At 41.8% G+C, this 14,365-nt stretch overlaps 1 protein-coding gene across 14 annotated transcripts in view; it reads right to left on the bottom strand.

The window, feature by feature from the left end:
* The window catches only part of ATXN1 (ataxin 1), a 290,595-nt gene that overhangs the window by 268,239 nt on the left and 7,991 nt on the right, over nt 1-14,365 (bottom strand). For 10 of the 14 annotated variants that reach the window (XM_039521465.1, XM_039521454.1, XM_039521471.1 and 7 more), the window contains 2 exons: nt 13,887-14,121; nt 6,961-7,131 (listed from right to left, as the gene is read on the bottom strand). The exons of 1 other annotated variant lie outside the window; for it this stretch is intronic. The gene's annotated coding sequence lies outside the window, so the exon portion shown is untranslated. Of the gene's footprint in view, nt 1-4,028; nt 4,089-4,741; nt 4,827-6,960; nt 7,132-13,886; nt 14,122-14,365 lie in introns of those variants that run through there. 3 more of the 14 variants (XM_039521462.1, XM_039521469.1, XM_039521457.1) reach the window with 3 other exon arrangements.

The raw sequence follows: 14,365 nt of genomic DNA, 5'->3' as shown, positions 1-14,365 counted from the left end.
ATACTTATGGCCCCTGTTCATCCAAGGACTTGCACACATGTTTAACTTTATGCCAGTACTTAAATCCATCCTTATTCAGCAAAGCACTTGCAGGATTTAAGCATGTGCTAAAGTGTTTTTCTGGATTGGGGCCAATAACACATTCATGCACATAGCTATTCATAGTAGAATACAACACTATCACACAATATAGTTGTAGGAGAAAATATAGTAAAGTAATAGCTGAATAACAAATACACTAAGCTCAAGAAGAAACCAGACTTACTTGTCTAGTTTCTGTAACTTCCAAATACACTTTTGTCTGCAGAGTTGTTAAAATTAAAATATATATATATATATATACACACACACACACATATATATATACACACATATACATAAACACAAAATATATCTCAGCTAAATCAAAATGTTACCACCTTAAACTTTTTCCCCACATTTTTTAAAATGTATGACTTTTGAATATCTGTTACATGCCAGAGCCCAAAAACATTTTGTGTGTGTATGTTCTCCCTGTCCAAAGATAAATATACTAATTTGTCTCACTCAAAGTTCTGCATAAGGTAAAATTAAATGACCAGGTCAATATTTTCAGTTTTAACAGCTTAGTGTATTAAATTTCTTAGATGCAAAATTCACTGGCATAGAGCACACCATTTCTTGGGTCTGACATGCTTTCCTATACCAAGCCTGCTGTACTTCTGTTTGTCATGCTCATTACATTTTGATTTGTTAAAGTAGACCTGGTTATAGCAGTCTCAGCAGAGAACTCCAGCTGAAGCTGTTCTCTGAACTGATTAAGTTGCATGAACTCTACCTGAAAAATCTTCCACAATAGTTAATCACTCAAAAACCTGTATGATCAGCTAGCAGCCTCATAATGGGCTGTCTCATATTCTGAACTACAGTTGAAACCAGGGTACATTTCAAACCACATATGCCATTTTTATATACATTTTTTAAACCAAAATATACCTTGTTACTACACCTATTAGCAGACCACAGCAAAAGTATTATACTATATGAATAGCAATACAAACATAGTGGGTTACTCCTGCTCCCTTTGAAGTTAATGAGAGTTTTGCCATTGTATTTCAGTGGGAGGAGGATCAGGTTCTGAGTTTTGATTCTCTAGATATATTACTAATATAAACTATTTTCATATTTCAAGTAATTAGATGCTTTTCAATTGGCTGCATTTAACGGTCTATTTTTTTTAAAATTAAGATGAAACAAGGCTATCGGATAGATTACAAAAAGTGGTTTTTTTTTGGAGGCAAAGGAAATTCAGGCCTGTTTTAAAAGCTCCTTTAAAAATCACACCATTTTTGTCACACACTGAAATCCAGGGGGAAATTTGTTTTTCACAAGTTCATATAACGTATTTTTAAAAATACTTACTCTGCAATGCTGTGAGCCACATTATAAGCAATTTGTATAAGAAGCATGATTCAGTACAAAGGATCGTACAAACGGCAGGAGTCGGTTTGTATGGTTATTTGACTTTCTCCAGTCCCATTTTCCTAATTCCCGCCATACCTAGCCCAAAACCAAAATGACTGATGAATGTTGTACAAAGATGATGATACAACACCCTTATTTTACAAAAAAAAAAAAAAAAAAAGAAAGAAAAAAAAAAGAAAAGCCCAAATCAGCCAGTGCATTAAAGAGTTGCACTTCAGAGTGAGAAACTGTTCATGAACTTCCCCATGAGAAAAAATTCCTCTGCTTGGCAGACAGACAAAAACCTGCAGGCTCAGTTACACTGCAGCTGGGATTGTGAGCTGGCAGGCAGTGCAAGATTTGACCCACAGACAGGCATTACTCCTCTTGTTACCTTCTCCAGTCTCGTACTTCAACATGAGAGCTATTAAAATGCCTGTTTTATTATTATATTTTTTGGATACTATTAAGCTCCAGCAGTTAAGGGCCTGATCCTGAGAGGTGTGGAGTACTGAACAATTGGGAATTGTGAGTACACGTCACTGCTCAGAATCAAGCCATTAAAGCCAGAGGTCTAAATTCACCATTGGTGTAACTGGGAGAAACGTGAATGGAGATGTTAGCCACTTATGCAAGTGGTGAATTCAACTCCTCCAGCACAGTTCTGAAGTCCTTACTCCAGTCAATAGCAGTTTTGCCTAAGAAAGGTGTAATAAAGACTTCATGATTACACACAACAGGACAGATTCTGAGCTCCAGTACTTTGAATGTGTCCCACTGGAATCACTCCAGATTTACACCAGTGCAATAGAGAGTCACATTTTGGCCCATTTTAAAAAATATATATATATTGTTTCTTAAAAGACTAATATAATAGTGTAGTATTCAAACATGGACATTAAAGACAAAAATATTCCTCAGTCAAATGTATTTTTAAATCGCAGTAAACAACCTGAAGCTCTTTATATTCTTAAAGTGCACTTTTTACACTGGAGAAAAATGCATTATAAACACTGAAGCAAAAGGCCTTCAACTGTATGCGATGATGAAAAAATATCTTCTAAAGTAGTATGAAAACAAATGTGAAAGAGCTTACTGTTATCAGAAACAAACTAACCAGTATTGAGTCTGTCACAGATAAAATAGCCTTGGGTTTTTAGTTGGTTTTATTACAGTATATATACACCCTACGTTTTTGCAAGGTGAAAATGCAAATTCAATTACCAAATAAAACATATCCAAGGCCCCGAGTCTACGAAGAATTATGGACATGCTTAACTTAATACACTATCCGTTAAGTAATACTGGTGATGTGAATTATCAGTGACTAATATAATTTAAGTTAGAGCATGTAAAGTTAAGCAACACGTATAGATTACGGCAGGTTTGGGGCCTACAATATTAACCCTTTTAATGGTGACATTTTCACTACTTCATACATATGATTTCAGCCTTCAAATGGTTAAACACCCAACAAATCAAAAGCACCAGATTGCAAAAGAAGCTTTCAGATACGCTTAGGAAAGACTTTTAAAAATTAACAAAACATTTGTTGATTCATTAACAATAAACACGGGTGGAACTGGTAAAACAATTTCATTAGCTAACAAAATATATTTGCATACTCTGCACACATGTAAAATCTGACAGTCCAGTGCTGTAACAGCTCAGAAGTATCTTTCATAAAAGTTCAGTGGTTAGGAAATGTCATAATATGCTTAAATATTCTCCAAGAAGACATAGAAGTGAGCTGTACAGTCTGTCCAACATAAATACTGTACATACGCCACTTGAGGTAGCCCAGTCACAAGACAAACACACCTGAATGGACGATGAATACTGTCTGTTACCATGGCAGCCTGATCTAATTACATGACTGATCAGGGCTAGAGTAAGTGCACTGAAAACCTATAGCACTGACATGTATCTACATGACAAGAGAGAGACAGACAGAGTTGAAGAGAACCTATGAACCTTTGCCTTCTATAAATGATGATGAGATTAAAGCCATCCATTTAAAAGAATTACCGCCTGAAAAATATTGGGCCATTTTCATGAACAAATTGGAGGGCAATACTATAAAATCATAACTTACTATTAAAAGGTACCTTGCAGCATCTCAAAAATAACTACAGTGGGATATTTTTTTCTGTCACTCTCAATTATCTCTCCCTCATTCATAACCCTTGCTCCACAGAGCTATAAAACTGAACTGTCTTCACCACCCAAACAAACAGAGCTACATTAACATGAAATCTGAATTTTCCCTTAACTGAAGGTTACATCAGAAGCTAAAATGAAAAGACCTTGACTTCTCTAACATGTCAGCAAAGTAACTGGCTATGCCTGAACACATCTGACCTGTAACTAACCAATACTGCATAACATATATAACAATGATCATTAAATATTAAATATAACTTGCATTATGAAATATGCATTTCTTTATCATATGAAACATAAAATGTTTCAAAAACTAAGGTAATCCACATTCACAATTCCTTATTTGTACATAAAGAATATTTGTAAGAAACAACTGTTTACATCATTATGTTAATTTCTGGGACATAATAAGGAATGCTTACAATTTTTGCTAATTGTATCTGGAGTCCAGGATCACAGGGGAGAGATGCAGTTTGGAGTCCCTATTGCACAGCATACAGTAAACAAAATAAAAATAGCTTGGCGTTCTTCTTATCCATAGTACATTATATAACCGGCTTCGGACTTGTTTTCTTTCTATTATTACTCTTCAGTAATTTCCCTCATCTTCAATGGCATGGAAACAGTTCCCAATCCCGTCTTTTTATTATCATCATCATCATCACTACTACTGAAGGAGCCAATGTTTTCTAACAAATTTTAGGTTAATCTCTAATAGTCTTAGAAATGATTATATTCCTTGATTGGTTTGTATGTACTAAATAAATGATTATTCTGTTACTGTGTTTTATTTAAAAACCAACCCAAACAAGGGGAGCTCAGAGTCAAGAGAGCAATGCATACCTGCAACATAAATTAAAGAGAATGCAGCAGCCACAGACACAATCAGAAATGCAGAGAAAAAAATATTGCTATATCCAAGGATAATCACATCAATTCTTTAGCACCAGAGGCTGTTGCTAATCCCCTCTGAAGAAGCTAAATGGTCTCTTTGCTTTTAGCCAGCCCCAGATCTCTCTCCCTGGCAGGGACTGGAGGAGGGTGAAAGCAGGAGAGGCTCTGCAGACAGTGTGAAGGGGGAAAACGGGACACCCAGGCCTCCCCTGACCCCCCGGCACTAGCCCTCCTCACTCACTGCTGGAAGCGCCAGCTGGTGTCTCCAGCCGGCCTGGGCCGTGAGTGCAGCGTAGTGGGTCCGCTGCTGAGCGCATTCCCCGTCCCAGCGCCGCCTCTTCCCCCTCCTCCTCGCTCCATTCACCCCTCCGGCTGCCACCCTGACCCAGCCCGTACTACACAGCCCAGCACGGGCTGGCCCGGCCGGCGGCAAAGCCTCCCCCGCCGCAGCCCGCCCAAACCCGCTGTCGTGCAAAACTCCAGCCGCTCTCACTTGCCTCCGCGCCAGCTAATGCACCAGGGGCAGCCACAGCCAGAGCCCGGCAGCAGCAGAGCGAGTGTGAAAACGCCACCCCTCCCCAGCGCACACACACACACACACACACACGCGTCCTCTCTCCTCCCAGTTGCGGGGGGGGGGGGGCTGAAAGCAACCCAGACACAGGGGTTACGGCTGTCTCCTTGCCTGTACCCCCTCCTTTCCCCTGCCTCCCCCCCCCCCGGAAGACATTTCTTGCATGCACAGAGTGCAACGAATTCCAGCCACCCCCCAATGTCCCTCCACCTCCCCCCAGGATCGCAAAGCCATTTTCTGGCCTCCAGCCTTCCCAGGGCTGGGCTCCCGGGCTGGGCTGCAGGAAGGCTGAAGCCCCGGTGTGGGGTGGCTCGTCCAGTCCCCCCCCGGTGTTTCTCCAGCTGGAAAGCGCTGGAGGTTTTCAATCGAAAGGAGGACAGACGCCGGGGAAGCAAAAAGCAGAGAAGGAATAAAAAGCCACTTACTGCCAAGTGTCAAGGGAGGTGGGGGCAGAGAGAGAGACTCACACACACTGTCTTGCTAGCTGATCACAGGGCTTGGGGGCGGGGGGGTTATGTTGGTTGTCTTTTCTCTCTCTCTCTCCTTCCCCCTGCAGTGACACAGGTCCTGGATATCTCCACCACTGTAGTAGAAATGATGTCTGCGGTACAGCGCTCTCTCTCCCCCGCTCCTCTCTCTCCAGTATGTAAATGTGTAATAGAAGCCAAATATGGAGCAGTTGGCTGCCTCTGCAACAGCTCAAGGATCCTACTTCATGCAAAAGGGACGGGGGAAGGGAGGAGAGGAGGAGGAGGCGGCACGGCAACACTTTGGCAGGCGGCCAAGAGAGCCACACAGATTATTGCATACGCACCACAGAGCCGGGCCAAGCCAGTCTTAACCCTTTACACGGCTTCTGCCCAGTTACGGGAAGAAAGGGGGGGTGCGGGGGGAATGTGGTGGGGTTTGTTGGTGTTTCTTCCACCACTGCAAAAGGCAACGTTTGCCCTCAAAAGCACAATTAAAATAACACTGATCATCCGCTGAGCTTCTCTAAAGACGATCATCTTGGGGATCTCAAAGCACTCTGCAAACAGTAATGAAGGTGACCAAGAGATTCACTTGTTTAATAGAAGAGAGCCCACTAGGGATGCCTGCTGTCCTTTGGAAATGGTGGAGTGCTAATTTAGGGAACTCCTGAAGATCAGCCACTCAATCTCTCACCATGAGGCCTTGAGGGGATCGTTTTCCTAATTAGTATTAGTCTTCCAGGGACAAATCTTCAACTCCTATTGGAGTTGCTTGGCAAAAGGTGCCTACCACCTAAATCAAGTCCCAAATGACCTTTACTCAGATCCCTTATTAAACAGCAAGCAGGGGCGGCTCCAGGCCCCAGCACGCCAAGCGCATGCTTGGGGCAGCATGCCGCGGGGGGCGCTCTGCCGGTCGCCAAGAGGGCGGCAGGTGGCTCTGGTGGACCTCCCGCAGGCATGCTTGTGGAGGGTCCACTGCTCCTGCGGCTTCGGTGGAGCATCCACAGGCATGCCTGCGGGAGGTCCACCGGAGCCGCGGGATCGGCGACCGGCAGAGCGCCCCCTGCAGCGTGCCGCCGTGCTTGGGGCGGCGAAATGTCTAGAGCCGCCCCTGACAGCAAGGCGGCAGATAGATTTGGACCTTGTATAAACAGATACCTTTGGGTGCTGACCACCTTTCCGGACTCCCTCATACGCACTGTGCCAATTACACTTATTCTGAGGCTGAACCTCTCCCAACTATTTATTCCCCAAAGTAGAGCAACTTACCTCTCCTCTCTTGCATCTGACGAAGTGGGTATTCACCCACGAAAGCTTATGCTCCAATATACCCGTTAGTCTATAAGGTGTCACAGGACTCTTTGTTGCTTTTTACAGATCCAGACTAATACGGCTACCCCTCTGATACTGTACCTCTCCATGATACTCCGGCCTCCGCTTGTTGCCCAGTTCTATCCTCCTGAAAAAATGACACAGGCCTCAAGGGCCCCATTACCATAGGTTGGGGCGGGGGGGAGCGGAGTAACACATTTAGATGTAAGAGCCAAAAAGAATGTCCTCTCTGTTGACCCCTAGGCTGGATTCCTAGAGAAAAGCACAAGAGAAAGAAACTTCAGCTAATAAGAAAGGAACAGAATAGCAAAATTAAAACTAAAAATGTTATTGAAGAAATGAATAAAATCAAGTTCCATACCTTCAGGAGCACCAGGGCCTGTGTGTGTGTGTGTGTGTGTGTTCGTTGTAATATACACTAAGCCCACTGGCAAGGCAGTGGGGTTCTAAAGGAGCTACTGACTCTCTGCTTGGGCATCAGCACACATGGGGGCGTAGTGTGAGAGCCTCTCTCTTAGCTGACACACTGGGGATTGAACCAAAGGCATGAGCTGATACAGTTTGAGATAAAGCTCTGTAGCTGGGGGTATAAAAACCAGAGGCCTCTCTAGATAAAGGCATGCTAGGCACCTGCCTAGAGTGGCAGATCTGACCTGGTAGCCCCCCGTCATGATGAAGGGGTGATTGGGCCAAGACTGAGTGGCGCTGTGACCCTATGTGCCAGGGTGCAATGCCACTTGCTCAGATTTGGCCCGGCTGCTCCTCCATCATGATGGAGGGGCGGCTGGGCCAAATTTGAGTGATGTGGAAGATGGCACGTTGACATGTTGCTTAGGGTGGCAGACTCTCTTAAACAGCCTTAAACAGCCTTTGATAACAACTCATTTCATCTCTGGATCAGCACAGATGGAGATTAGTAACACACTTACCAGTGGGTTTCAATACCAGGGTTAGAACATGCACAAGGCAGCTTCTGATGCAGAACAAAACCATTCAAAGTCGGCAATGGGGAAAACCCAAAACTGACATTATGCACATGCTCCAGGGAGCTTTGCTGGGCATTGTGGGATAGGTGCAATAATCCACAGGCCATGCAATGCTTGTAGGGAGTGCTGTGCGTGGACCCTGAGCACTGCTTGTATCCAAAATAGGGTGACTAGTGTTGACACTCAGCAGTGCTGCAACTTGTACCAGTTCCCTCACACCAGGGCAAGTTACAATATGGCAGTTTTCTAGTGTAGACACACCCCATGTGTTGGTGAAGTGTTTCTATAATCTTAGTGGCTACATGCACAAAAAAAAATCACGACTCTAAACTGTCAGTTTCTGTGGATAGATCTGCAAGGTAATTCCTTATAAAAATAAATATCTTGCATAATTATACTATAATAGCTGAAAAGAATGTGGTAATAACATTGTACAAGTCAGCGGTTTTGATCAATAGGCAATAGAATAGCGTATACTGTATATAGCATAGCTTTATAAGGCATAAAATCCTTTATTATTACAATGACTAAAACTTTAGTTAAGGTTCCATCATATGAAACCTGATGACATTTTCTGTTTTATGAGTGCTTTGGGGAAAGGAAACAGCAACAGGCCAAGACATTTGGAGAGACATGCAACTCAGCACCTCAAAGTAGTGAATCTGCAACAGCAGCAGCCAAGCAGACATCAACATCATCCTCACCCCGCTAATGCAAGATTCATTGATTGAATCAAAGGGAGGGAGTGAGGGAGTGTGGATTACTGAAAATCAAGTGAAAGCTCTAGTCAGTTCTTAAAGTGGTTTGAAAAAGTGGGGTGGGGGGGGGTCTATTATAATCTGGGAGCAGCAGCTTTGGCAAAACCCGTGCTTAAAATGCACCCCTCAGTGACCTGACTTGATTAAAACAATATTTTTTTTTTGGCTGGGTCTGCAACCCCTTGCAATCCCTAATCCCATACACCCACTTTAAGCACTGCCTCTAGTGACACTTCAACCCCTTCATCTGGGCACAGTTTTGAATATGCTGCATTCCCCCATTACCTTTTTTTATTTCTCTAGTTCAGGATGTTACCTCAGTAGAAAGGAATCTCTCATTCTATGTTCACCTTGCCAACAGGTGTGGCACACGCAGAGAAAAAGAAGCCATGTTCATGCTGAAGCAAGCTCAGGGCAACCTTCTTCTTTGCAGCAGATAAACATGAGAGCCCTGTGTATATCTATATTATTTGGCTATAGAGTTTGCTGCAGAAACTTTGCTGCAGAATTGTGCTCCAGAACCTAAGCTTTTAAATCTCTCTCTATATTTCTAGCCCTCATGGATTGATGCATAAATTGATGCAGTGTTGTCTTCCTGAATCTGCAGACAGCCTTTAAGCAGGCTTTGGGAGGTGCCACAAATCCAAACTGCCAGGTGGCAGAAATTCCAACAGTTCCTTACTTAACTGCTGTTCCTTCACCATCTTCTGACAAATTCTCTGGGGCACTTATAAGCTGTCATCACAAAAACCTTTAGCATACCAAAACTAAAAAATAGGAAGACAGCTTAAAATAAACTGAATTTAATGCTAACATAAATAAGCTACTGCACTGATCGTATTACTAATTATTATATTTAATGGATTACACAGCTACATTCAAAAAAGCTGCAGCAGAATTTGCAGCTTCCTCAGCAACCAGGAACTTTGCCACAGAGCACAGGTCCAAGTTGCCATGAAGTACAAGAACCCTTAATTAATGCAGAGGAGCTGGGAGGCGGGGACATAATGTGACCTTTTCCAGACAACTGGCACAAAAGGCCCGGTTAATCCTTCAGTCTTTATTCAGGCAAAATGCCCTGTCGACTTCAGCTGGGAGTTTTGATAGAGTAAGAAGTGCAGAACTCAGCCTCAAGAGAGGCGGAGTCATTTGCTTCAGAAAATGAACATTAACAGCTTCAGGATGAAGACTGGGTGGACAACTTTGCTCCTCTGGCACAGTGGAACTTTCTATAGTCAGTGTAGGAAACAGAGCTTTGTCTGTGCAGTAGTCAGAGCTTTCTCAGGGGCTGGTCAAAGACTGTGGAATGAACTCCCCCAAGAACTAAGGACCATCACAAGCCTCACCGCCCTCCACTCTAAATGTAAGGCACACTTCCCTGAGTTTGCCTCTCTCACAAACATAGCAGCAAGTGAGTGCACATATATATATTAGTTTTTAAAGATTCCAGAACAAAAACACTGTGTTGCACACACTTCTGCCTCTGGGAAGAGGATGAGAGAAGAAACTTGCAATAGACGTTAGTCACATTGCTTAATGCACTACTGAAAGGTGCTCAGATACCGAGGGGACGAGTGCAGTATAAAAACCTATATAGTACAGAATAGGCTACGTCTGAACAGACATCAAGTATTTTATTTACCGCTTATGATATGCTACAGATGATATGACTTCCTACTGAATTCATTCATGACTGGAGGATATTAATCAATTTGATATACAAGATACACAGTGCCCAGAAAAAACCCTGTGTCAACATGCTGGTTGTAATGTGTCATCTACAGTATATATTTTACACATCTAATAATGACAAATGGGAAAATGAGAGGCATAAGATGACTGGATTTTTTTAAATATAGTTTTTAAAATTCAAACATGCACGAGTTATTTCAGCTCCTTCCAGAGAAGTAGACAAGTGATTATTCTTCACACTCAGCACATCTTTAAGTTTAAAATAATTGATTATTAGAGTCTAAATTTTAGGTCTGTCATAAAATGACGTTGTTAGTCTCATTACAGCCTCTAGTGGACAGTAGTTATCCACTTCACAGAGCTGTCACACACTTTTGCTTCAGATGACAGGCATGATCAAAGTGGAGGTTAGTATGAGAGAGCATAAACACACGATCATTCTCACCCTATGGCAAAAATGGAGTTCTGAATAAGAGCAAAGGTTTGTTGGCATTGGTCTATACAAGGTTTTGGGTTTGTGCAACCTTTAGATAATATTACTGGTTTGTGAATAAACTGAGAACTTCTGCTATTCATTTCAATTTCAGACAGCTTTCATAAAAAAAACCCTAAATTCATCTCAAATATTTTTATAACAGAAAATATTGGTTGCCATGTTTTTGGCTTAAGTAAGATGTTTTTATTCCAACTCATAATATGCTGACTGTCCAATCCACCTCCTGTCTATTTTTATCCCTCTTGCATTCAGATAATTTTTGCTAAAGTAATTTTATTATTCTTGCACAGACATATGTAGTTGATTTAAGTTATTTTAGCAGCTTTAACAAATCATAATTTAGATTAGAGATGGCCAATTAATTTTCCCTCAAGGAAGCTAAATATGTAGCTCACCTAAACAATCAAATATTTAAAATATGTTCCTTTACTTTACTTGGAGCATCATAAAATATGACTAAAATATTTATTTTATTGAGCATTAGCATAAAACCTAAACATATTTCCTGTCGGAACTCAAATACTGATTATTTTTTCTCCAGAGCACTAAATGCCATTTTTTCAGATGGCAAAATATTCAATTCCAAGTCACAGAGAACTGACACTGGCAAAAGCATCTCAAATTAACATTGAAATGAGAGCATAGCATTCATAAATCAGTAAGCAAATGTGTAGTACTACAATACTATTCAAAGAGAAAAGTATGGTGTAAATCCTGAAGTCCTTCACAGGCAAGACTCATTGAAGCCCAAAGCAAGGAAATTCAGAGTTAAGGCTGTCATTCTTTACCTTACCCAATGCACCTAGGTATTGCGGAGGTCTCTGAACAATAAGTCATTCTACATATGTGTGATGGAATATTTAGGCACTAGAATGTTTCATTCTTATTTCTCTCTGTTTTAAAGGAAGCTATCAAGTCCCGTTCTCCCTCCCACTCCCCCAAACACTAGCTTCATTGGGCCTAAACTGAAGGTAGCAAACTTCAAACTGGAAATAAGGTTTCTTTCTTTTTCCTTGTTTTTTTAAACACGGAGGATAATTAACCACTGGAACAATTTGCCATAGGAAATCAGTAAATTATCCATCCCTGGAAGTTTTTAAATCTAGACTGGTCTCTCTCTAAAGAATATGGTCTAGTTCAGGCAAGTCTTTGGAACTGATGCAGGAATTGCTGGGTGATGTTCTATGGCTTGTGTTATGCAGCAGGTCACATTAGATGAGCACATTGGGCCCTTCTGACCTTAAAATCTATGACAATCTATGAAAAATGATGAGTGCCTCCTCAGAGGTGGTGTGTGTCATCAGCTCCTATTAAAGGCCATGGAGATTTAGCCTTCCAAAGCCAAGATGCCACTTCAAATCCAGCCCAGGGTTCTGACTCAGCAAGGTGCTGAGCATGTTCAACTCCCTCTGAAGTCAATGGGAGTGAGGGTCAATTGAGGATACTCAGTGTCTCTCAGGAGGCACTGAGCACTTTGCAGGATCAATCTCCCAGTGAGCTGTAACTAGACACTACGTCCTACGTGAGGCGAGTTGATGGTCTCAGTCCAGTTCCTAGTGGAAAGGTATCCATGTAACATAACTGACACCATTAGACAAAGTGGGTGAGGTAATATCTTTTATTGGACCAACTTCTGTCGGAGAGAGAGACAAGCTTTCAAGCAACACAGAGCTCTTCCTCAGATATTACTTTACCCACCTTGTCTGTCTAATATCCTGGGGCCGACATAGCTACAGCAACACTCCATACAACTGACACTGTTGGCAGTCTCAGCAAAAAGGTCAAGGAACTAATGGAAATTAAACTACCTTCTTATCCCTTGAAGTAGACCCTCTGTAATGGGGTTAAAGTACATTGGGAAGACAGAGTGGGGAAGCTTGCCATACCTGTTCTGTGGAAATTATTATTTTAGCTTCCAGGACTGTCAAGCCAGCATGTTAGCAAGGATTAATAGTCACTTAAATTTACACAAGGGACTTTGGAAGACTGCAGGGTACTGATCATCCCCTGGAAAGTGCTGGGGACAGTCAGCTCCCACTGATTTCAGCTAGAGGTAAGGGCTCTCAGGTCCTTCTCCTGAGACATGTAGCACCTTCTCATCAAATCATACCATGTGAACAGAAGTTTTTATCTGCAAATTCTCTTGCCTGTTTTTCTGTTGGTTACTAGTGAGCTGGTCTACTCTAGACAGATTAGATTAGCAGCTAGCTATCTGATTTTTAGGATTGGGAAATAACACAACATTTTTTAACATATTTTATTGGTGTGCAGTACACATGGGCTCTAAAGTCGGTTACAGTCTGCCTAGTAAATGCTGTACATGTTTTGATAAGCATATTGATTTTGGGGAAAACAAGGTACAGTTCACCTGTCTGAGCAGATCTAGTACTTTGAAAGTGTGGATTTTTGCCACAATAGACCATAATGGTTCCAACAGAGCAGTTCTGGTCTGCTGAACAAATCCTTCCAACTTCATGGATCATTGACCTAAGAGACCTTCAGAGTTATGCTCCACTGTGTCAAGCCAACTGCCACGTATGTACATTTTGTCCATATACTAGAAATCCTGATGATATTTTTTTGTTGCGAAACATTTCAACATATGCACAAACACCAGTTTCTAAACCTCACTATAGACAATTCTAATTTTAATTTTTTGAATTAATCATGGGCCCATGCTGTGAAGTTCACATCCAAATCCAGAATTAACGTTTACCAAATTCAGTCAGAACATGGAGATCTGGGCTTTTGCCTTGGACTCAGAGAGAGAGAGAGAGAGAGAGAGGTCCACACCAGTTGTAGTCCAGGCCCATTTCTATTTTGTACCTATCTTTTTATCACATTGTCAAACAGAACAAGCAATGTGTAGCGTGCTGAAAACCAGAAAGGTCAGAACTATAGGAATCATTTATACAGATATGAATATGCCATTTTCATTCCCAACAGGTATAACATAACATAAATCTGCCGCCACCAGACCCATAGGAGTAGCCAGAATAAGGGCTACAGAAACAAAAACTTAAATCAGGACTCAACCTTCACAAATATAAATGTGGGGTGAACATATCACCTTACCCATTTAAGCTTGGTTCTCAGCCAGGGTTGAATTTCTCATGTAACACCAGGATCACAACCCTGACAGTAGCACAGCTTGTGGAAGAGAGAACCCTTTAGTTTGGACTCTTTGATGAAGAATCCTGAGTGTAGTAGACTCCAGCCACCCCAATGTCATTCCTTCCCCTTAGAGGTTGCAGATTTTTTCACTTCTTCTGTGTGGTCTGAGTGAAGTTGCCAAACAGTTTAAACCAGCCTGGTTTATAGTAAAACAAGATGTATCAAGAAAAGAGACAGAAAGTCCTATTAAAACAATAGAAATTATATGTAAAACAGTCCCAGTCTGAAGTTCTGTAAAAGTTCTGAGTTTGTCTACTCAGAAAAGTTATTCAGAACTAAGGCAGGGTGTGAATTTAAAGCGGCCTAGTTATTCTAGAGTAACTATGTGTAGACAAGCCCTAAACTAGTTTTGAACTAATTTGAGTCACTACATCTCCTGT

The sequence above is a fragment of the Mauremys reevesii genome, linkage group 2 (assembly GCF_016161935.1).
Source record: "Mauremys reevesii isolate NIE-2019 linkage group 2, ASM1616193v1, whole genome shotgun sequence".
NCBI classification, from domain to species: Eukaryota; Metazoa; Chordata; order Testudines; family Geoemydidae; genus Mauremys; species Mauremys reevesii.
This window is presented reverse-complemented; position numbering and strand designations above follow the sequence as displayed.